The 23,342-nt window shown below is 43.4% G+C and overlaps 1 protein-coding gene across 1 annotated transcript in view; it reads right to left on the bottom strand.

Annotated features, from left to right (window-relative positions):
- FAM149A (family with sequence similarity 149 member A) overlaps window positions 1-23,342 on the bottom strand; it is a 60,882-nt gene that overhangs the window by 28,796 nt on the left and 8,744 nt on the right. The window lies entirely within an intron of this gene.

Here is a 23,342-nt window from a genome sequence, read left to right as displayed (position 1 = left end):
CAGGTCCCAGTTGTCCCTTGACCAGGGACAAGGGACTTACAAAACCCAACCATCCCTCCAGTAAAAAAATCATTAATCCCATATTAATTAAGAAGCATCAAATTCTTTAGACTCAGAAGACACACAGACATCTAACTCGCTTTAATTTAGCATTGCTGTTTGTGGGTATACTGAGTTTTCAAGAGTTAGAAGATATTAAAATTTAATGAAGAACAAAAACAGAAGAAATATCTAGATGTTAAATAAACTATGAAGCCTAACTGGTGTAGCACAGTTCCTGTTAATCATTGAAATGTCCTTTCAATGAACTGCTTAAAACATTTGCTTCCTCTAGTCAAAATATCTTCCTGATGTTTAATAATCAACTACTTCTGTTCTTCAATAGAAATCTTATTTTCCCTTACAAATAAAACATATATTAACATAAGATATGGTCATGAATTAGGAAAAACTTCAACTTTCAATATTTCTAATAAGAACACCACTCTAACCTGCATTTTTAAAAAGTTTGCTTTTGCTTTCAATTATAAGGCTACCTAATTGATCACGGCTGACTGCAACCTCTGCCTCCTGGGTTCAAGCAATTCTCCTGCCTCAGCCTCCTGAGTAGCTGGGATTACAGGTGCCTGCCACCACACCCAGCTAATTTTTGTATTTTTAGTAGAGACAGGGTTTCACCGTGTTAGCCAGGCTGGTCTGGAACTCCTAATCTCAAGTGATCTACCTGCTTCGGCCTCCCAAAGTGCTGGGATTAGAGGCGTGAGCCACCGCACCCAGCCAACAAAGGGAATTTTTAAAACAAAGTAATTACCATGTACAGATTAGCAAGAACATCTACCTTCCATAGATATGTCTCGTGCAAAAGAGAATAATGGAATTACATGATTTTTTTCTTCTCTTTGTTGCTTATATATCTTACGGACAACCAGGTAACTCTGAGGATACAGGTGTTAAAGAAAGGGCCCCAGAGAAAAGAATAAAGGACATGCTTTATGCTGACAAACTGCTTTACCTTTAACCCTCTTCAGTTGCTTTCAAGCCACTAACTATTTCTTGTTTACATGTGACTCAATAACTTTTTAGGTAAACATACAAATACTAATGACACAAAATAACAACTAAAAATTACATCAAATAGATTTGTTTTGAACACTAAGAAAAACATACTGATATATGAGTTAATATATGATTGAGAAATAATTTTAAAACTCAGCATGATGAATTAGCTGAAACATTGATCTTTTATGATACATATCTACAGAATAATAATAGGGGGTTCAAATTTGCTCTGCCACTGAGGCTTTAAGCAAGTTACTTTTCCTCTCCTGAATTCAGTGTCCACATCTGTAGATAAAGTATATGAAGTGTCTAATCAGTGCCAGATAAATCGGGTTTACCTGCTCGCTGCTATTATTATTATGTTATTATTTGACACAGGGTCTTGCTCTGCTCCATAGGCTAGAGTGCAGTGGCAGGATCACAGCTCACTGTAATCTCGACCTCCAGGCCTCAAGTTATCCTCCCACCTTCAGCCTCCCTAGTAGCTGGGACTACAGGTGTCTACCACCCTGCTTGGCTAACTTTTTAATGTTTTATAGAGATGGGGTGTTGCTAAATTGCCCAGGCTGGTCTTGAACTCTTGGGCTCAAGTGATCCTCCTGCCTTGGCCTCCAAAACTGCTGGGACTACAGGCGTGAGCCACTGCACCTGTCCTCTCACTGCTATTATCATCATCACCTGCTACTCTATGAAGATGCTGTGTTCTTGTTTCTTTGGACCTCCCACGGCATTTTGTATTATATAGATCTTTTCACATTTTAACTTTTTGTTGTGACCTTGACACCTTATTCATCTTTTAATCTAAGCACCTGAAATAACACTCGTCACACAAAAGATGCCCTCTGTTGAAAGAATCAAACGGCAAAGATGAAATTAGCAACTCAAATGCGGAACTTATTTTCACTATAGAATTACTCGAATGTTTATGCCTGAAAGATAGGATTACATTGTGACCTGACATGAAAATATTCCCCAGATTCAAGACATTATTGGATAACGTTTTACTCGTTAAAAAGTCACAGCTCTTCTTTGGGCAGCTGATATTCCCCCAAATGGTTTTCACCTCCAAATGGAGCGTCTGCCAAGACCACCTATCCTGCTTCTAGCTCCTCCTCCGGCTTTTGTGCAACTCGGAAGCCAAATTCAGAATGGGACGCATGCGAGTTTGTTTCAATGAATAATTTCCTCCTCTAGGAAGTTCACTCTTTTTCAGGGGAAAGGGTGGAAGGTCTTTTCAAATTAAGGAGAAAATTATTTACAAAACGGAGGAACTCATGTCTCTTCACATCACACCACATCCTTTCCAGGACCGGGCGTCCTACTGTCTTGGACGCAGAGCTGAGGCCAGGAGGTCTTGGGATGCAGGGCAGGGGGAAATGGGAAGCTGGGTAACAGTCACACCAATTATTACAAATTAGGTGCCTTAAAACTCCCCTACTCCACGCCATTTCTCCTTCTTTTTTCTTCTCTGCCCTTCCCCTCCGTATCTCCTTTTGAGCAATTTCTTGAGCTTCAGAGTTCAGTGTAATGACATACAAACTTGACCACACAATTCACAAAAAAAACTAGGTGAACAGGAATTTAAGTCCATAACTCAATGATTGCCCAAGAGCACAAAGAAGATAGGGCCGGAGTTTCTTCGAAGACCCAGGCCACAGACCTGCCTGTCTCTCCAGTACCACAAGTTACTAATATCATGAATTAACAGCAGAGCCTACGAAATCCCTTTCTTGTCTTTTTCTTTCTTTTTTTTTCTTTCACATCTTGTTTTGGTTCTTTGGTTTCTCTGTTCTCTAACCAAGGATTGGTTTCTGGTCCTTCGTGCATAATGTTGAACCTCTTTAATCCCCTATAAACTATGGACTAGTTCTATATCCTACAGTCTAAGAAAGTGTACACACCTGACAGGATGCATCCCCCAGGGATTTTAAAACTTGAATATGGTGGCATGTCTATGAAGCTTCTATACATAGACATGCAAGTTCTACACTAGTTCCTGGCCATACTGTTTAAATAGAGCAAGGCTGTTGATCTGGGGACAGGTCTTCCTAGGGTGGACTGAGGTGCAGTCACTAAACTGGATTGCACTCATTTGTTGGCGCATGGAGGTTAAGGGTGAGTTCCAATCTCCATGGCTCCATTCCAGCTGTCAGGGAAATAATCATTTAGAGTCACTTTTTTAGGTTGCTCCTTGACAGCCCACAAACCTCTGCCACACTGCTTTGTAGAAATTCTGATGTCAGTGACAGCAGCTTTCAAAATTTTCTATTCCTGGTTGACAGGACTCTCTGACATAAGCACTGTACTCTGAAGGGGTTAAAATGCAGGCTGGTTTTCTGGATGGGGTGGCACACGGGGTGGCACACAGGGGCACTCCAGAGTGGCCCTGGGAAGCCGCTCCTCAACACGGAACACTCACACCGCCCTGACCCAAGACCAGCAAGTCCCAGGAGCAACCGCGGTGACGGAGGAGTCCCTTTGGCGGCGAACGCTTCTCCGCGTGAGCCATGCCCGGCGCAGGCCTGACGCTTCCCGAGTGCCTGCAGGGAAGCCCGGGCCAGACGCAGCCGGCCCGCGAGCGGAGAACACCGTGCACATCGCCCGCAGAGCGGCCAGAGGGCGAGCCCCGCCGCCGGATGAGACTCACCCGATCACGATCAGCCCCGGGCCTGTGCTCGCGGCCCCCGCGCCAGGCTCCGCGCTAGGCTCGGGCACGGTCAGGCAGAGGCACCGCGCGCGGGTCCCACGCAGACAGCCGGTCACGCGCCCCCGCAACCCCGGGGCCGGGGCTCCCCGCCCGCCCAAGCCCGCGCCCGCCGCGCGGCTGGCCCAGCTCAGGCGGCCCGGGCGCGCCCGGGGTCCCCGAGGCTCGCGCGCCCCTTCCCTCTCCAGATCCTCCGCCCCGCCCGCGCCGGCGCCGGCGCCGCCTCCCCTCCTCCTCCCTGCGCTGCGCCCTCGCCCGCCTGCTAATCCTGGCCGAGCCCGCCCATCCCGGTGAGAGGTGACAGCGTGCTGGCAGTCCTCACAGCCCTCGCTCGCTCTGGGCACCTCCTCTGCCTGGGCTGCCACTTTGGTGGCACTCGAGGAGCCCTTCAGCCCGCCGCTGCACTGTGGGAGCCCCTTTCTGGCTGGCCAAGGCTGGAGCCGGCTCCCTCAGCTTGCAGGGAGGTGTGGAGGGAGAGGCGCGAGCGGGAACCGGGGCTGCGCGCGGCGCTTGCGGGCCGGCTGGAGTTCCGGGTGGGCGTGGGCTTGGCAGGCCCCTCACTCAGAGCAGCCGGCTGGCCCTGCCGGCCCCGGACAATGAGGGACTTAGCACCCGGGCCTGCGGCTGCGGAGGGTGTACAGGGTCCCCCAGCAGTGCCAGCCCACCGGCGCTGCGCTCGATTTCTCGCCAGGCCTTAGCTGCCTCCCCGCGGGGCAGGGCTCGGGACCTGCAGCCCGCCATGCCTGAGCCTCCCACCCCCTCCATGGGCTCCTGTGCGGCCCAAGCCTCCCCGACGAAATGGCTAAAGCTGGAACAACCTGAGTACCAAAATACATCATGTGCTATCGGATTGTAACTAAAGTACAAAATATATTTCTATGAGCCCATATTGATAGAAATAAACAGATAAAGAAATAAAGAAATGGGGAGAAGAGGCGCATTTCCCGCAGAAGAACTCTACCCCAGTGGTGTGTGTCTCCCCTTCCAGGAGGCGGGCATCATACCTTCTTCTCCCAACTGGAGTGGGACTTGACTCCAAGAGTACAGTATGGAAGCGGGGGGTGATTTTACAGGGGAGCAACCTGACAAGCACTCCTGGAGCCAGGTGGTCAAGGCTGGCACCATCCGTGATGCGTCATGTTGACACGCGCCCTTGCGATGAAGCAATGAGAACGGCACTTCCCTTCTGTGGCCTTCCTCCCCAAACCCAAAACCCCAGTCTCACCATGATAAAAACACAAGGTGAACCCCAGGGGAGAGGCCTTCTACAAAACACATAACCAGAACTCCCCTAAACTGTCGTGGTCATCAAAACAAGAAAGTCTGAGATACTGTCTCGGACCAGAGGACACTGAGGAGACGTGACAACTCCATGTAATGTCAAGTGGACCCTGGAGGAGAGGAAGGGCACTGGGGAAAACTGGTGGTGACGGTTAATACTCGTTTAGTGGACCCTGCGTGAAGCAGATGACCCTCCATCATGTGGGTGGACCTCATCCAATCTCTGCAATTCTCTGGTTCACTATTTGCAAATTCACCTGTTTGCTAAAATATAATCGTAACCCCCAAAATAATGTGTCACCTCTGCAGATTTTGGACTTACCAAGCTTGCACAGTCACGTGAATCAATTTAAAAAAAATCTCTCTCTCTCTTCACATACGCACACACACACACACACACACTCTCTCACTAACTCATCCTGTCTGATCTGCTTCTGTGAAAAACCCTGAACGGTACCCTGGTGAAATCAGAATAAATGTGGAGTTTAGTTAATGGTAACGGATTGATACTGGTTCATTAGTTGTGACATGTGTGCCAGAATAATAGGGAGCTGCTTTTCTGTAAATCTAGCTCTAAAATAAAAAGTCTGTTTTAAAAATGCTTGCATTAACCTCCTCTATACATTTAAATATATTTTACAAGTTGGTAACTTCCTTCAGAGAAGACTAATAAAACAATATCATGTTTTATTATTTTAATGGGAAGAGCATAAAAATCTTGGAAAGTGCTAGGTAAACTATGAAGTCCACAGCTTATATAAAATTATAGAAAAATATAGATTATTTAATTTTTAAAAATTACCTAAGTGGTGAAATTTATAAGTACATTGTTTTAAATGAGTCCAGGAAATTACAATAAATAAATATGATATTAAACGATAACATGATTTTTCTTTTATGAGAATGTTCTAGGAATAGCCTGTGTAAACCAAGATACAGCTCTAGATTGGGATTGAAGGGCTGCATGCGACATGGAAATGTTGGCATGCAATATTATCAGAAAGCCACCAGATGTCAACACTTCCCCTCTTTCATCACTATAAAAAAAAAAATCCTTGCCCAGATTTTAATACTTTATGTCTTTTTTGCAAGACTTAGGATTTGCTGAATTTTCATTCCAGAATAGATGGGGAATCCTGTTTCAATCAGAAGTCAGCATTTCAGTGAACAGTAGCTGGTACGCACGGCCAACAGAAAGTGTCATGATATGAAAGTGCACGAGGGATAGGGTATGCTTTTGCTCTGACAAGCACTTAGGGCCAGAGACCAATGTACCTTACTCATAAATCTCACAACCACCACATGAACAAAACCTTCAGCCACGTGAAAGATGGCTACTCTTTTATACAGGAAAAAAAAAAAAGAGGGTCAGCAACATCCAGTAAATTCCCAAGGGTACACAGCTTTATCCAGATCAGTCCAGTCTGGCTTTAAAAGTTTAGCTTTCAAAGATTCATCTCAAATCCAATTTGCTGATTTCTGTTAAATTTCCTTTCATTATTGGTCTGTTTTAAACACAACAAATATGTTCTACCATAGTATCCACTAACATTTCTTGAATATGTACCACATGCCAGGCCCTGTTTTAAGCACTTGAGAGAGAGAGAGAGAGAGAGAAAGAGAGATCGATCAGTATATTTGAGCTTCACAATCATTCTTCGAAGGGGGCACTACTGTTAGTGCCATTCTGCCAGTGAGAAAACTCGGGCACAGAGAGGCGGACGGAAAGGCAGAGCCACCTTCTTAGGCTGTGGGCAGCCTGGCTTGTCAAGCAGCCCACCTCCAGCCCTGCAGGGCACACCCCCACAGCTCTCTACAAACCATACAGAGACGCTAAAGCTGCTATACATGGCAAAGACGATCAGGACATTTAAAAATTGCTATAAATGTTGTATCCGAACAGAGATGAAAATACTTAGACTTTTAATATGATGAGTATGAAAAGCATAGAAAGTCCTAGGTAATCAATGAGGTCCACAAGCTTATAGAAAAATACAGAAAAATATAGAGTTGGTACATTATTCAAAATGAAACACCTAAGTTCTGAAACCCAACTTTTTAAAATAAGTGCTAAAATTTATCACGGACAGTAATTATTAGGCAGAATCATATGAAATTGTCCATATTATACTATTTTGAACCAGAGAAACAGAAATTTCATTGTTTCAACCTAATATATTGAACAAATGGGTTCAAGGACATTCTTTAATATCCAATTTTTTTTGTTACTTTTACACATTTGTTTACTATACTTAGTAAAAAGTGAAAAAAAGAATAATGTAAAAACTGTTTTACAAAAATTCTGATAATTAAACCGTCTTTCAAAATAAAAATAACTATCCAAATATATTCTATGAAGAGTTTGACTGGGCAAACTGCAACATCAATAAGGCCAAATTTTCCTAAAATGTGTTTTTTAATGTTTGATTTATTCTTTTAAACAGCACAGCAGAAAACAAAGACTTCGTAGTAATTGCTAGACCACTGTTGTACATTAGATTTTATGTAACTGAAATATTAAGATGCAATTGATCCTTATTATTCTCTGGTTCACTCTCTGCAAATTCACCTACTTGCTAAAATATATCTGTAAGCCTCAACTCCACACGCGTGGTGCCTCCGTGCCCCTCCGCACATGTGCAGAACAATGACACATCTGAGTGCCTTCAACTGCATGCTCCCCGCTGCGGTCGCACAAGGCGACCCTGCCTTGTTTCAGCTCTCACACTGTAAACAAGTGTGCACTTTTGTGGGTCTATTCAGTGCTGTCACAGGTTTTCCAAATTGTTGTGCTTTTTGTCTGGCTGTGTAAAGTGGTCTTGGAGTGTTGTGCTAAAGCTGTTGAGTGTTCCTAAGTGCCAGGAGGCTGTGGTGTGCCTTAGGAAGGAAATATGCGTGTTGATCAGCTTTCAGGCACGAGGTATAGACGGTGCTGTTGGTGAGTTCAATGTCAGCAAGTCACAACTATATATTAAACGAGGTGCCTTTAAACAGGAACACACATTAGACAAGATTAGGTACTGATCAGCTGACAAAAATGTTGGAGGCTCACAGGAAGCGAACCCTGTATTTCCTCTACAGCTGTGGTTCCGTATTCACTATAGCATGGTTTCCGGTGACTTCCTAGACCACGACCACCAGGGATAACGAGAAGTGATTATTACCTCTACCACCACTCATATTTATACGACATTATGATGCAATGTCTTCAGAAATCTGTTACTAAATTTCAAGACATACAGACGAATTTCAGAACACTAGAATTGGGAGATTGCATGTGTTTTATGTTTAATACACAATCTAAAGTAAAAAATGTGAGTGTAGAGGCAAAGGGGCAGGGCCTGCTCTCTTACGTTTGCACTGCAGTTTGTCAGATCAGAATCGAATTCAGTGGTTCTCAAATTGTAACATGCAGCAGAATCACCAGAAAAATCGTAAAAACCCAAGTTGCTGGGCCCCACCCGTCTCTGGTACAGCAAGTCTGCAGTGAGAATGTGGATTTCTCAGGATCCCACGTGCTGCTGGTACTGCTGGCCCAGGATGGCACTTCGAGAGCCACTGCCCTGATTCATCTGTTATACATTCTATCCTCCCAATCCATTCCCACCTAAAAGACTACTTGAGCCCAGGAACTGCGTCATATTGAATTGTGTCACCCCAGTCTCAGCACACCTTTAATCCATGTTTGAAGGAGTAGAGGAACTAATGAAAGCCTTCATATTCCAGAGAAGAAAAAGTGAGGTCTCAGAGGGGCAGGCCTGCTGCTGCTTGGTGAAGGCCAGGGACCTGAACCCAGATTCCTGCAAACCTGTAGCACGCGAGGCTGCTAGGCTTTCCCTCAACAGCTTTAATTTAAGGAAATCCTATTCCATCTTTGGGTGGGAACACCAGCAGAACACCCTTTCTAAATGTAAAACAACAAAACTGTCAGATTCTAGGGCAATGCAGGATACCCTGGGAAAACCTAGGTCTGACTAAAGAAGACACTTGGCAGAGCACAGAGGTTCCTCCTTACTTGGTGCTCCAGGGCTCTGAGCTGAGCAAAGCTGAAAGGAGAACTCAGGCTGCCAGACCCTGTCAGGATGACTGTGTTCTCGCTGTCTTTCTCCTGCACCTAAAAAAAGCAAGAGGCTCTTCCTGTCCCTGCTGCAGCACCTAGTACAGAGTCAGGCATGAACATGCTTCACATGCAGCTTTCTTCCTATTTTAGACCTAGGAAAATACCAGTCGAAAATGTTGCAAAAGAAGAAAATAAAGATCATAATTGCTCAGGTTTAATCTCTGAGGCTGGGATGTGTCTATCTTCAACAGCATCGCACGATGCTGTCTGGAAGCCCTTGCCAAAAAATGTAAAAAAGATCAGTCCTCCATTTCGAACTCATTAGAGTGGCTGTTTCAAAAGAGATAAAGAAAGTTTTGGTGAAGATGTAGAGAAATGGGAGTCTTCGTGCATCACCGGTGCAGATGTAAAACGGTGCAGCTGCTAGGAAAAAACCGTTTGTGATTCCTCAAAGGTGAAACACAAAATTACCATAGGATCCAGCAATCGCACTTCTTGGTATACACTGAAAGAATTAAAAGCAGGGACACAGGCCAGGTGCAGTGGCTCATGCCTGTAATCCCAACACTTTGGGAGGCTGAGGTGGGCGGATCACTTGAGCCAGGAGTTCAAGACCACCTTGGGCAATACAGGGAAATGCTGTCTCTACAAAAAATTTAAAAAGTAGGTCGGTGTGGTGGCACCTGCCTGTACTCCCTGGTACTCTGGGAGGCGGAGGCAGGAGGATCACCTGAGCCCAGAAGGTCAGGGTTGCAGTGAGCTATGATCCCGCCACTGTACTCCAGCCTGAGTGACACAGCAGGACCCCATCTCTTTAAAGAATGCTCATAGCAGCATTGTTCACATAGCTGAAGAGGGAAACAACCCAAATGTCCATCAACAGAAGAATGGATAAACAAAAGGTAGTATATATTAATACATACGATTAAATGTTATCTTAAAAGGGAGTGAAAATCTGATTCATGCTATAACATGGATGAACCTTAAAATCCTATGCTAAGTGAAATAAGCCAGACACAAAAGCCCAAAGATTGTATGATTCCATTTATATAAGGTCCCTAAAGTAGTCAAATTCATACAGACAGAAAGCAGAATGGTGGTTGCCAGGTGCTGAGGAGAGGAAGGAACGGGGAGTTACTGGTAGCGGGTAGTGAGTTTGTTTGAGATGATGAAAAACTTATGGAGATGGTGGTGATGACTGCACAACACTATGAATGTGGTACTTAATGCCACTAAATGGTACACTTAAAATTGTTAAAATAAATTCTGTATCATGCATATTTCTCACAATTTTTAAAAAATCACCTCCCAGCTTGCAGAATGTAGTGTGCGGGCTGGAAAGAAGTCGAGACAATACATGACTCCTGTCTAACCTTTACCCACCAGTGAACGCCTAGGGAGGAGGGGGCAGTGTGGAGCCAGATGCCTTTACTCATGTTCCCTCAGCAGTGCCGAGTGCAGGTCAGCTTTATAGGCAGAGCTCGTCTAAGAGCACAGCATCAATGTCTCTTTTAAAAAATCCATCTCCAAATACCATCACATTGGAGGTTCAGGGCTTAACATATGAATTTAGGGAAAGACTGTGAAAGCAAAACAGAAACTTGGGACCCCAGTTCACGATGCCAAAAGGAAACACTCAAGCTGAAAGTTGAGTCATGCAAGAAACTATCTTTCCTTTTGTTGACAGGCAGAGAGCTACAGATAAAAGGTTAAATATCTTCACAGGTAGCTACTCTATGTTCACCTTATCTTGCATAAAGAGCAGATCTACCAAGCCTAGACGAGTACCTAATTGGCCGTTCCCCTCCCTGCTCCTTTTGTCTTGGAACAAGTGGATTCAGTAGTGAGACCATACCCTCCTTCTATCCCCTCCAGCCTGCTTTTCCCCTTTAAATACTGAAGCCCTCAAAACCATCTTTGGAAAAAGGCACAGACCTGTCTCCCTGGCGTGTTCTTAACCTTGGCAAAGTTTCTAAATTGGTTGAGACCTGTCTTAGACACTTTTTGGTTTAGAAGACACAGACATTCAGCCCACAACAATCATCTTTTCACCAATGTCTGCAACACCAACTTTGCAACAATCCCATAGACAAATAGGTCTGTTTCTGGCTTTTCTACTGAGCTCCCATGGCCCATCTGTTTATCTTTGCATCAATAACACAGTCTTATTTACTGCAGCTTTTAAATCAATTTCATATCTATGAGAGTGATTATTGCGTTCTGTGGCTTACCAGTGCTTTAAGGGTACAAAAAATACCAGTGGAAAAACAAAGACCTCACAAATGCTGAGCAGAAAAGGAATTCTCAATAGTTGGTCTCTGTTAACAACTTTTAGGAATTTTTTGAGCCTATATTTTCCTTTCTATATCAGCACAAGGGTGACTTATGATTTTTAAAACTCTGATTAAATTTAAACAATCTATTACAATAAGGATTAAAGTTCTCAATGAGAAAGTATTGCAACATTTTTCTTTGCAGTGGAATGTAAAATGACAGTGTGTCTTATAATCAATTGCATTTTAAATTCAGTCAAATTCAGTAATTCCCAATTTGGGAAAAGGTTTTCTCAATACTGTTAGATAAACATTATAGGAGGCCATTGTTTTGCTTTAAACTCTGCACTAGGTCCCAAGACCAGACTAAAAATCAAAATGTAGTTATATGCTAAAGTTCCACATCACCAAACCCAAACTGAGTTGTTGTTTTTTTTTTGGTTTTTTTTTTTTTTTTTTAACAGAGTCTTGCTCTGTCACCCAGGCTGGAGTGCAGTGGCAAGATCTCTGCTCACTGCAACCTCTGCCTCCCGGGTTCAAGCGATTCTCCTGCCTCAGCCTCCTCAGTAGCTGGGACTAAAGGCGTGCACCACCATGCCTGGCTAATTTTTGTATTTTTAGCAGAGACGGGGTTTCACCATGTTGGCCAGGCTGGTTTTGAACTCCTGACCTCAGGTGATCTGCCTGCCTCGGCCTCCCAAAGTGCTGGGATTACAGGTGTGAGCCACCGTGCCCGGCCCCAGACTGAGCGATTATCCAGCCTTTCCAGAAATCATGAGGGAAAGACATCCTGATTTCCCAAACAGACCAGTTTCAATCAGCGTGTTACTGAAGTCCCTCTGTTTTCATCTTTAACCTGGAGTAACCCAATGTTACAACCCAATGTTGTTTGGTCTCCCGATCCCTGCCTTACAAGGAAGAAACAAAACCATTGAAATGACCAACTCACTCACTCTTTGTTCTTTGTTTCTGCTTTCTTCGCCCGTTTCCTGTCTATAAAGCTCACCTCCTCTGCTTTGTCCCTCGGCACACTGATTCTATTCATGGGAGTGTTGCCCAGTTCCAGAATGGCAAAACCATCTTTGGAAAAAGGCACAGACCTGTCTCCCTGGCATGTTCTTAACCTTGGCAAAGTTTCTAAATTGGTTGAGACCTGTCTTAGACACGTTTTGGTTTAGAAGACACAGACATTCAGCCCACAACAATCATCTTTTCACCAATGTCTGCAACACCAACGTTGCAACAATCCCATAGACAAATAGGTCTGTTTCTGGCTTTTCTACTGGGCTCCCATGGCCCATCTGTGTATCTTTGCATCAATAACACAGTCTTATTTACTGTAGCTTTTAAATCAATTTCATTGATTTCATTGAGATTTTTAAACTAAATTTGTTGTAATTTTGTCTCATGATAATACTGATGGCTTACTTTTCAGAAATAGATAACAGGTCTTTAAAAATTTGCCCTTCATTAAAAGTGACATAAACTGGAAAATCTTGTACCAAGGTAATTTGTCAAATGATTAGCATCACCAAGTCTCTGCTGTGGAAATGACGTGTTATCTGTGTTGCTAAGCTTTATTATGGAGCTAGTGTTTTGTGTTCCAATCTTTTATGGAGATAATAAAGAAAGCTAGAACAGAAGCTAAACCCATTCAAAAACAAATTCAAAAGAACTTTTTTCCCAACAATCAATTACAGTTAAAGGGCTAGCTGGCCTTACAAAGCTTGTTTGGGGTCATTTAAAACCTTCCAGTAAATGGTCTGTTTTGATTAACAGAAGGTCTTAATTTTAATACAGTGTAACTTTTACTTTTTTGGTTAGCAATTATTTTGTCTGTTAGCAAGGATGAGATGCATCCTCAAGAATGAGATGCATGAAAATCGGCATCTATGTCCTCTCCTAGAAGTTTCATTGTTTTACCTTTCATATTCAGATCTACAGTCCACATGAAATTGTTTTGTATGTGTAGTGTGACTTGCGGTATCAGGTGTCTTTCGCTTCTGTAAGGATATGCAATTGGTTCTGCACTATTTATTGAAAAGACCATTGCCTCGGCTCAGGCTGCTATGACAAGACACCACAGACTGGGCAGCATAATCAACAGACATTTATTTCTCACAGTTATGGAGCCTGGAAGTCCAAGATCAAGGTGCTGGCTGGTTTGGTTCTTGTGAGGGTGTTGTCCTGGCTTTCCAAAGGCTGCCAACTCCCCGTGTGTTCAAATGCCCTCTTCTTTGTGTGCACATGGAGAGTGGGAGAGAGAGAAACTCTCTGTCTTCATCTTTTTTTTTTTTTGAGTTGGAGTCTTGCTGTCACCCAGGCTGGAGTGCAGTGGCATGATCTCAGCTCACTGAAACCTCCGCCTCATGGATTCAAACGATTCTCCTGCCTCGGCCTCCCAAGCAAATGGGATTACAGGCATGTGCCAGCACATCCAGCTAATTTTTGTATTTTTAGTAGAGACAGGGTTTCACTATGTCAGACAGTCTTGTCTCGAACTCTTGACCTCAAGTGATCCACCCACCTCAGCCTCCCAAAGTGCTGGGATTACAGATGTGAGCCACTGCGCCGGCCCTTCCTCTTCTTATAAGGGCACTAACCCTGTCACAAGGGGCCTTTCCTCAAGACCTAATCTAAACCTAGTTTCTCCCTAAATACCAACACACTAGGAGTTAGGGGCTTAACATACGAATTTGGGGAAAGATAGATTCAGTTCATAGCAACCATCTTTTCACCAATATCTGCAACACCAACTTTGCAGCAACCAAACATCCATGTACAAATAGGTGTTTCTGGCTTGTCTACTGTACTCTCCTGGCCTATTTGTCTACCTTTGTATCGGTAGCATACTGTCTTACTTACTGTAGCTTTTCAATCCATTTCATATCTATGAGAGCAATTACTGTATTGTTCGAATCTTTCTAAGGTAAATTGGTGGTATTTTTTCTGAGACAAATTGACTCTAAAAAATTATACATAATTGGCCAGGCACCGTGGCTCATGCCTGTTGTCCCAGCACTTTGGGAACTTGAGGTGGGTGGATCGCTTGAGTCCAGGAGTTTGAGACCAGCCTGGGCAACATGGCAAAACCCCATATCTACAGAAATACAAAACAATTGCCTGGCATGGTGGCTACTGGGGAGGCTGAGGTGGGAGGATCACCTGACCCCAAGCAGGTGGAGGCTGCAGTGAGCTGAGATCACGCCCCTGCACTCCAGTCTGGATGACAGAGTGAGACCCTGTCTCAAACAAACAATTATACACAATTACTGTTAAAATCTTCCACTACAATTTTGGATTTATTTCTCCTTTTAGTTCTGTTGATATAGATTATATATAGAGAGAGAGAGACAGACAGAGAGAGAGAGATTTCATAAAGTCAAATTTTAGATTCCTTTTTTGGAGTAAAACAGGTTTTGCACTGTTTACAAGTTTATGTTTGGGTTATAACAGTTACCTCCTATCTGTGTTCTGTATTTCCTATACTCTTCCATTCAATCTTGGCTGCCACAGGCTGATGGACAGGAATGGCAAAAAAACACTTTTTTCTTGTGTCTGGAGAGGAAACCTTGGCGGCAGACATTAGCTGCTGCAAGTTAGTCAAATAGGTGCATCTTTATATATTTTTTGAAACAATGTTATTGGTGCCTATAAATTAAGAATTCTTCTATCTTCTCCTAGAGTGGGCTTTCATCTTTATGAAATGGCTCTTGTTACTTCTACCAATGCTTCCTATTGACTTGGAAGTCTACTTGATCTTATACAAGATACATCAGCTTCCTTTTATTTGGAATATTTGCACATGCAAACACTTGATGTGTACTTTTATTTTTAACATTTCTTTCTTCTATTTAACTGGTGTCTGGTAAACAATATAGAGTTGTTGCTTGCAGCTTAAGTTCAAAGAGGATTGTATTTGCTTCGTATAGCAGACTGTGCTGGGGGCTCACTCAGTCCCAGGTCACCTTAATCCAATCAGGAATTGAGAAGATCTAAAACTGGGTTTCAGTCCCTGGCGCTGCTCTATTTGCAGGTCACCCTAACCCCTGCGTGGTCTTTAACTTAGTGTTTACCTTCTCTAGTTGCTCTCAGCTGGTGGTTGGTCTGAAACAATCCAGTCCACCCTTGCTGGAAGCGGAATTAAGAGAACTTTTGAAGTGAGATATTGTACGGTATGTGATATGAATCACATTCATCTTTCAAGGGGATCTTTAGTGAAATACACAGTTTTTCCTCGTGATTCAACGCAATTACAGTTCATGAATTCCTTATGGGAAAAGGAGAGCTGCATCCTTGCTTCTGGGTCAGTGTGGAGCAAAAAACAGAGGCTTCCCAACAGGGACAAGAAGGTACAGATTAGAAGTGTATTCAGAGCACACATACATAGACACACACACACACGCACACTCATACACAGACACAGAGACACATACACACATGCACACACAGACACACAGAGGCACATACACACCTACTCATACACAGACACAGAGACACACACACACTCACACATACACACAGAGATGCACACACACAGACACACACTCATACACAGACACAGACAGACACACACCCATACACATACATGGACACAAAGTGACAGATACACACACAGACACACATTCATACACACACAGAGATGCAGGCATACACACAGATACAGGCTCATACATGGGCACACACACACACACCAAAAAAGACACATATACACAGACACTCATATAGACACAGAGATGCACACACACACAGAAACACAGACACATACCCAGACACACACACATACACAAACACCCATACACACACACCTGTATACAGATGCATACACCATACACACATGCACATACGCAGACACAGAGACATACATCCATCCATACACACATACATATATGCACACACACAGACATACAATGCAAAGCTCAAAGTGTGAATATTAAAAAGTGTGAAAATTAACCAAACCAACAACTGAAGTACATTAAATAATAAAGGTGAACATTCTAATTCTAAATAAACTGAATTTAATATGGACCTTGAATTTCAAAAAACCATGAGCTCTGGAATATACTAGACATATTTCCATTAAGCAGAGCTCAGCCCTTCCCCATAATAAACAAAAATACATATAATACATGTCCTTATAAAGAGGAAAGAAAGCATTGTGAGCTAAGGTGTTCCAGGGAAGGTTCCGTTGTTCTTTTTTTTTTTATATATATAATATTTAGCTGAGTGGCTCCCGAAGACAGAATATTGCAACATGAGTCCCTGCAGAGTACAATTTCCCTTCACCCTTATATCATCTAAACTCATGGTCCTTAACCTCAGTATCAGTCGTAATCTGTGACCACAAAAATGTAGGACTAATTTTATCAATGATTTGCATTAAAAAACAGAATATTGGCCAGGCGCAGTGACTCATGCCTGTAATCTCAGAGTTTTGGGAGGCAGAGGTGGGTGGATCACCTGAGGCCGGGATTTCGAGACCAGCCTGGCCAACATGGTGAAGCTGTCTCTACTAAAAATACAAAAATTAGTGGGGCATGGTGGCATGTACCTGTCGTCACAACTACTCGGGAGGCTGAGGCAGGAGAATTGCTTGAACTCAGGAGGTGGAGGTGGCAGTAAGCTGAGATCGTGCCATTGCACTCCAGCCTGGGCAACAAAAGTGAAACTCCGTATCAAAAAAAAAAGGCCGGGCATGGTGGCTCATGCCTGTAATCCCAACACTTTGGGAAGTTGAGTGGGGAGGATCAACTGAAGTCAGGAGTTTGAGACAAGCCTGGCCAACATGGTGAAACCCTGTCTCTACTAAAAATACAAAAAAATTAGTTGGGCATGGTGGCTCATGCCTGTAGTTCCAGCTACTCGAGAGGCTGAGGCAGGGGAGTTGCTCGAACTTGGGAGGCAGAGGTTGCAGGGAGCAGAGATCGTGCCATCGCACTCCAGCCTGGGCGACAAGAGCATAACTCCATCTCAAAAACAAAAACAAAACCACGAGAATATTTCAGACTACCTCTTTCACATACATTCCCTTATTCTTGCTTGTCTGAAGAGTAAGGGATATAATTGCACTGATTACATTAACAAACGCTCATGAAACTGTTTCTTGCACGTACATGTCATCCTCTGATGTTTTAAGACAGAAAACAAATGTTGAAAGCCACTAGGCAGAACCCGGTACCCACACTCCAGCTGTGTGACTTCGGAGAGGCCAGCCTCCTGACATCTCTTCTGAGTGTTCCTGTGACAGAAGCAGTAATCACAAAGCCTTTTGTCAAAGGCATCCCCCTGTTTCAATCTACCTGTGGAATCCAGGTAGATTGAAAGGATGTTTACTGTGAAGTGAACACACTTCTTCTACTTCCTAGCAGCGGTGTGCTGGTAGACTAACTCTCCGGAAGGAACCGAAGCTCTGAGTTGAGATGTGTGGGCATGCAGGGTGAAAATAGTTCCTCCCTGGCTGATTTCAAACTCCCAAGGTGATGCCACTCAGAGTGGAGTCGGCGAGAGGTGTACAGTTGCTCCTGTCGGCCCGTGCAGTCAGCTCCAGCACCCTTCTGCCTGGCAGGAAGGCAGGGCTTCTCAGAGAATCACACAGACACTACTTCTGCCTGTGAAGTAACTATCCTGCCCGCAACACTTGTAACTGGCATACACCACAGCTCTACCATTACAAAATTCCATTCCATGCCAGTCTTCAATAAGCCTCTTCAGTGGTTCCAAAGCAGAAAATTAGCTCAAAATCACCACAGAATTGTGACACACTGCCCATTTATAAAGAACAAGTGTCTCTTCCTCCCCCTGTATTGGGGTTCTCCAGAGAAACAGAACCAATAAGATACAGAGATATACACCAGGAGATACATTAGGGGAACAGGCTCACGCAATCACAGAGGCTGAGAAGTCACATCATCTGCCATCTGCGAGCTGAAGAACCAGGAAAGCCAGTGGTGTGATCCAGCCTGAGTGTGAAGACTTGAGAACCAGGGGAGTCAATGGGGTGATGATGGTGTGACTCCCCCAAGTCCAAAGTCAAAGACCTGAGAATTCGAGGGTGGAGTCCAGGAGTCTAAAGACCCAAACACCAGGCCCTTCAATGTCTCAGGACGGGAGAGTTGGATGTCCAAGATCAAGAAGAAGAGAATTCGCCCTTCCTCTGCCTTTTTGTTCTATTTGACCCCCTAAGGGATTGGATGATGCCCACTCTCATTGGTGAGGGTAGATTCCATTGCGTCTACTGATGAAAATGCTAATCTCTTCCGGAAACACCCTCACAGACACATCCAAAAATAACGTTTTATCAGCTATCTGGGTGTCCCTTAGCTCAGTCAAGTTGACACATAAAATTGACCATCACACCGCCATATGGTAGAGAAGCTGAGAGTGTGAATAAATTCTATCCAGCCGACAAGAAAGGGGGACCTCAGGAAGATGTGAGTTGGGAAGGGCAAGCATGTCAATGTATCTTTTTTGGTAACAAGGCGCGAGGCTTACTCGAGGTACTCCTAGTAGAGTAGTATGGACAGGGCAGGTGATATGATACTAATGAAGGGATTTCATTTTGTGGAAATTACTTACAAATATTGGAAACAAGCGTCCAGATCCCACAGGAGTCTGGGAAACGCCACCCAAACAGGAATATAAGGGAGGAAGGAGACGGCAGGAGGGTTAGAATTTGGGGACTGTGAAGGTCATCCAGCCTCCGGGCTGTTACCTCACACTCTTGCCAGCGTGAGTTTGCAGGACACAGAGAGGGTGCCACGCTCGTTCATGTGATTCCACTCCTCTACGTTGCCTCTTCAACATCTCACCTCTACCTCATATTTCCTTTTGGCCTCCCTTTCGAACGGTTGGGTATTCATGGCCCCAGCTTGCCCACGGTCTCTCTGTTCTTTGCCTTCTCTCAGAGTATCCTTCAGCTTCAACTATTCACAATAACGGTAGTGTTAATTCCCCAACATTTATTAGGCCCCATATTTCAGCCAAGCGCTCTGCTAAGTGCCTTATGGGAATGATCTCACTTAAACCTGACAACAAGCCTGTGTTGTTGACTCTCCCTTTACCTCACGTGCAAATTCTCGTGAGAAACCTATTTCACTTCATTGACATCCCTGCTTGGATAGAGCTACCCCTGGACCACGTCACTGATTGCTGGCTGGCTGACGGATGGACTGTCTTCCTCAGGCTTCCCAGCGTGCTCTGATCAGCTCTGGAGAGGCAGCGTCATTACTGTGTTTGTGGAGCTGCCTAGGGCTTCTTCCCTCGGCAGTAGCTATGGTCAAGAGACCTCCACAGGGCATGTGGGTGTAGCAGGCATCCTGGCTCTGTGTTCATCCAATGAGAAAGATACGGTTCGAGAAGCAGGTGGCTGGCACATATCACAAAACAACAAGCTGAGGGCCTGAACTGCATCATTACTTAGAGAAAAAGTACTGAGAGAAAGGAAAACGTTTGTGAGATGCCACCAGCAAAGATTTCCAATAGTCCAATCATTGACTTGTATGGCTGTGGACACATCACCACGCTGTGTTCTATAAAAATGACAACCCCATCAACAAGTGGGCGAAGGATATGAACAGACACTTCTCAAAAGAAGACATTTATGCAGCCAAAAGACACATGAAAAAATGCTCATCATCACTGGCCATCAGAAAAATGCAAATCAAAACCACAATGAGATACCATCTCACACCAGTTAGAATGGCCATCATTAAAAAATCAGGAAACAACAAGTGCTGGAGAGGATGTGGAGAAATAGGAACACTTTTACACTGTTGGTGGGACTGTAAACTAGTTCAACCATTGTGGAAGTCAGTGTGGCGATTCCTCAGGGATCTAGAACTAGAAATACCATTTGACCCAGCCATCCCATTACTGGGTATATACCCAAAGGATTATAGATCATGCTGCTATAAAGACACATGCACACGTATGTTTATTGCGGCACTATTCACAATAGCAAAGACTTGGAACCAACCCAAATGTCCAACAATGATAGACTGGATTAAGACAATGTGGCACATATACACCATGGAATACTATGCAGCCATAAAAAATGATGAGTTCATGTCCTTTGTAGGGACATGGATGAAGCTGGTAACCATCATTCTCAGCAAACTATCGCAAGGACAAAAAACCAAACACCACATGTTCTCACTCATAGGTGGGAATTGAACAATGAGAACACATGGACACAGGAAGGGGAACATCACACACTGGGGCCTATTGTGTGGTGTGGGGAGCGGGGAGGGATAGCATTAGGAGATATACCTAATGTAAATGACGAGTTAATGGGTATAGCACACCAACATGGCACATGTATACATATGTAACAAAGCTGCATGTTGTGCACATGTACCCTAAAACTTAAAGTATAATAAAAAAAGAAAAATTAACCCCCCCCCTCCCCGCAAAAATGGCAAGAAACCGAAAGCCAACCCACCCTCCGCCTCCACTCTGGAGGAATATAGTGCCTTGCATTTCCTACTCACAGGATTATTCTGTGGATGTATCTTGGGATCTTATCATAAGTCCATTCTTTTCTGACCGAGGATACACCTCTTTGGGGAGTGGATGACCTAGAAACAAAGTGGCCACCCACTACCAAGTTTCTCATTGTCTGTGTGAGTGTGCAGCCCTTTCTTTTACACATTAGAAAAGTTTAGCTATCTAGTTAAGATGGCAAATTTTTAGAATAGAATTTTGTTTAGCAATTTCAGCTACTGCCACTGCTTTGCACAAAAAGTGTTTTGTTTTTTAAAGAAAGTGATTGTCACAAAATATTTGCTGCTTAACTATTCTATGCTGGCTATCAAGGACTGTGAAGGGTCTGGGATTTCATTTTACTCTGCTGAGAAGCTAGCACATTAGTTTGTCACAATTTTGTGGATGCTTAGAGGAAACATGAGAATCCTACATCAGAGATGAAAGACTTTCTTACTTGCTGCAAAAGCAGCAGCCACAGTATCAGAATTCATGTCTGTTCCCTGGACCCCACTTCCCACAGGGCAAGTGTTTGGTCCTTGATCCTGCAGTGGGTCGTGTCACAAGAAACACCGAGCTTGCAAACCCGCTGCTCCATAGCAGCCAGTGGCTCACGTGCTCTTTCTCCCTCATCTCTTCAGGCTGCTCATTGCAAATGCAACCCTGGAAAATGGCCCTTATTAATAAAGAGCCATGAAGGGCCTTGCATTTCTGCATATCCGGCAAGAACATACGGGAACAAAAGGCCCCGGGAGAACTGTCTCCCAACATCAGCACATGTCTGTGAGATGAAAATTCACCCATCTCATAAAGGTACAGACAAGAAAATTTGCAATGACTAATCTTTTAACTGTATAAACTACACAAACAACCATACTTTGCCAAAAATAAACTATACAAACATCCATATTTTGCAAAAATAAGATTTGGACATCTTTTGGAAACTCAGTAATGTGACATTTCCTTTTCAAACTGTCCTGGTTCCTTGTATTAACACTGGACTCTATATCAGAATGACCAGCATTTGAACGCAGAGGCACGGCCTATGAATAAAAGTATCTCCTCCGTCTTCTCTTCCCCACCATTTCTTATTCCCTTGTAACAAAATTAAACATATTCATTTCTTTCCCTCTAGGCTCTATCATAATTTCCATTTTTCCTTCTTCAGAACTTTAGATTCTTCTCTGAAGGCTTGAAATTCTATAGAAGAAAGTCACCATTACCAGATGCTTTCAAGAAATGTTACTATAACATTTTTTTTTAAATATGGAAGAATTGAAAGATTTATACCAAAAAGTAAAATACCTATCACCTGGATTCAACCATGGTTAATATTTTACCATATTGTTTTAAATCCAGAAACGTATCTTATTCCGGACTATCTGAAAGGAAGTTGCAAATATCATGACACTCTACTGATCCCTACCTTACCGTACATTTCCTAAAAGGATGTTCTCCTACATAATCCTCATACTGTTATCATATCTAAGGAAATCAATGACAGTTTCCTAAAACTAGTACTCACTCCAATATTCTCTTTAATATTCAAATCTAATTTTCCCAAGTGTCTTCTATAGCTATATTTTTAAACTAGCATCCAATCAAATTCCATGTTTTAAATTGTTCTTACATGTCTTTAGTCTATTTTCATATAGAAAGAAAATGGTTCTTCCACGTTTTCCCAGACCTCACTGACACTGACAGTTTTAAAGACAGCAGGCCAGTTATCTTTCAGAACAGTTTGAAAAGGAAATGTCACATTACTGAGTTTTCAAAGGATGTCCAAATCTTATTTTTGCAAAATATGGATGTTTGTATAGTTTATTTTTGGCAAAGTATGGTTGTTTATGTAGTTTATACAGTTAAAAGATTTCTCTAGTCATTGCAAGTTTTCTTGTCTGTCTCAAAAGGAAAAAAAAAAAAAGAATATTATTTTGAGAAAGATACTTTTAGATTACTAACTTTTTTTTTTTTTTTTTTTTGAGATGGAGTCTTGCCCTGTCACCCAGGCTGGAGTGCAATCTCGGCTCACTGCAACCTCCGCCTCCCAGGTTCCAGTGATTCTCCTGCCTCAGCCTCCTGAGTAGCTGGGACTACAGGCGCACACCACCATGCCCGGCTAATTTTTGTGTTTTTTTAGTAGATACAGGGTTTCACCATATTGGCCAGGCTGGTCTCCAACTCCTAACCTCGTGATCCGCCCGCCTCAGCCTCCCAAAGTGCTAGGATTACAGGTGTGAGCCAGTGCGCCCAGCCTTACTAACATGATTTTTAAATTTTTATTGGAAAGAGTATAATTCTTTGGAATTATTTTGTTCTGGTGGAAATACCATGAATTACTTTAGAAGTAGATTTTAATCTTCATTACTATCTTAATTCATTAAAAATACCTGGCTATACCTATGTATGGAAGATATAGATTGATTTCCAGGAATTCAATCTTACATTTTTCACATAGCAGCTAGGTGGAATTAGACAATTTCTT

This window comes from Hylobates moloch, unplaced genomic scaffold (genome assembly GCF_009828535.3).
Source record: "Hylobates moloch isolate HMO894 unplaced genomic scaffold, HMol_V3 SCAFFOLD_3, whole genome shotgun sequence".
NCBI classification, from domain to species: domain Eukaryota; kingdom Metazoa; phylum Chordata; class Mammalia; order Primates; family Hylobatidae; genus Hylobates; species Hylobates moloch.
This window is presented reverse-complemented; position numbering and strand designations above follow the sequence as displayed.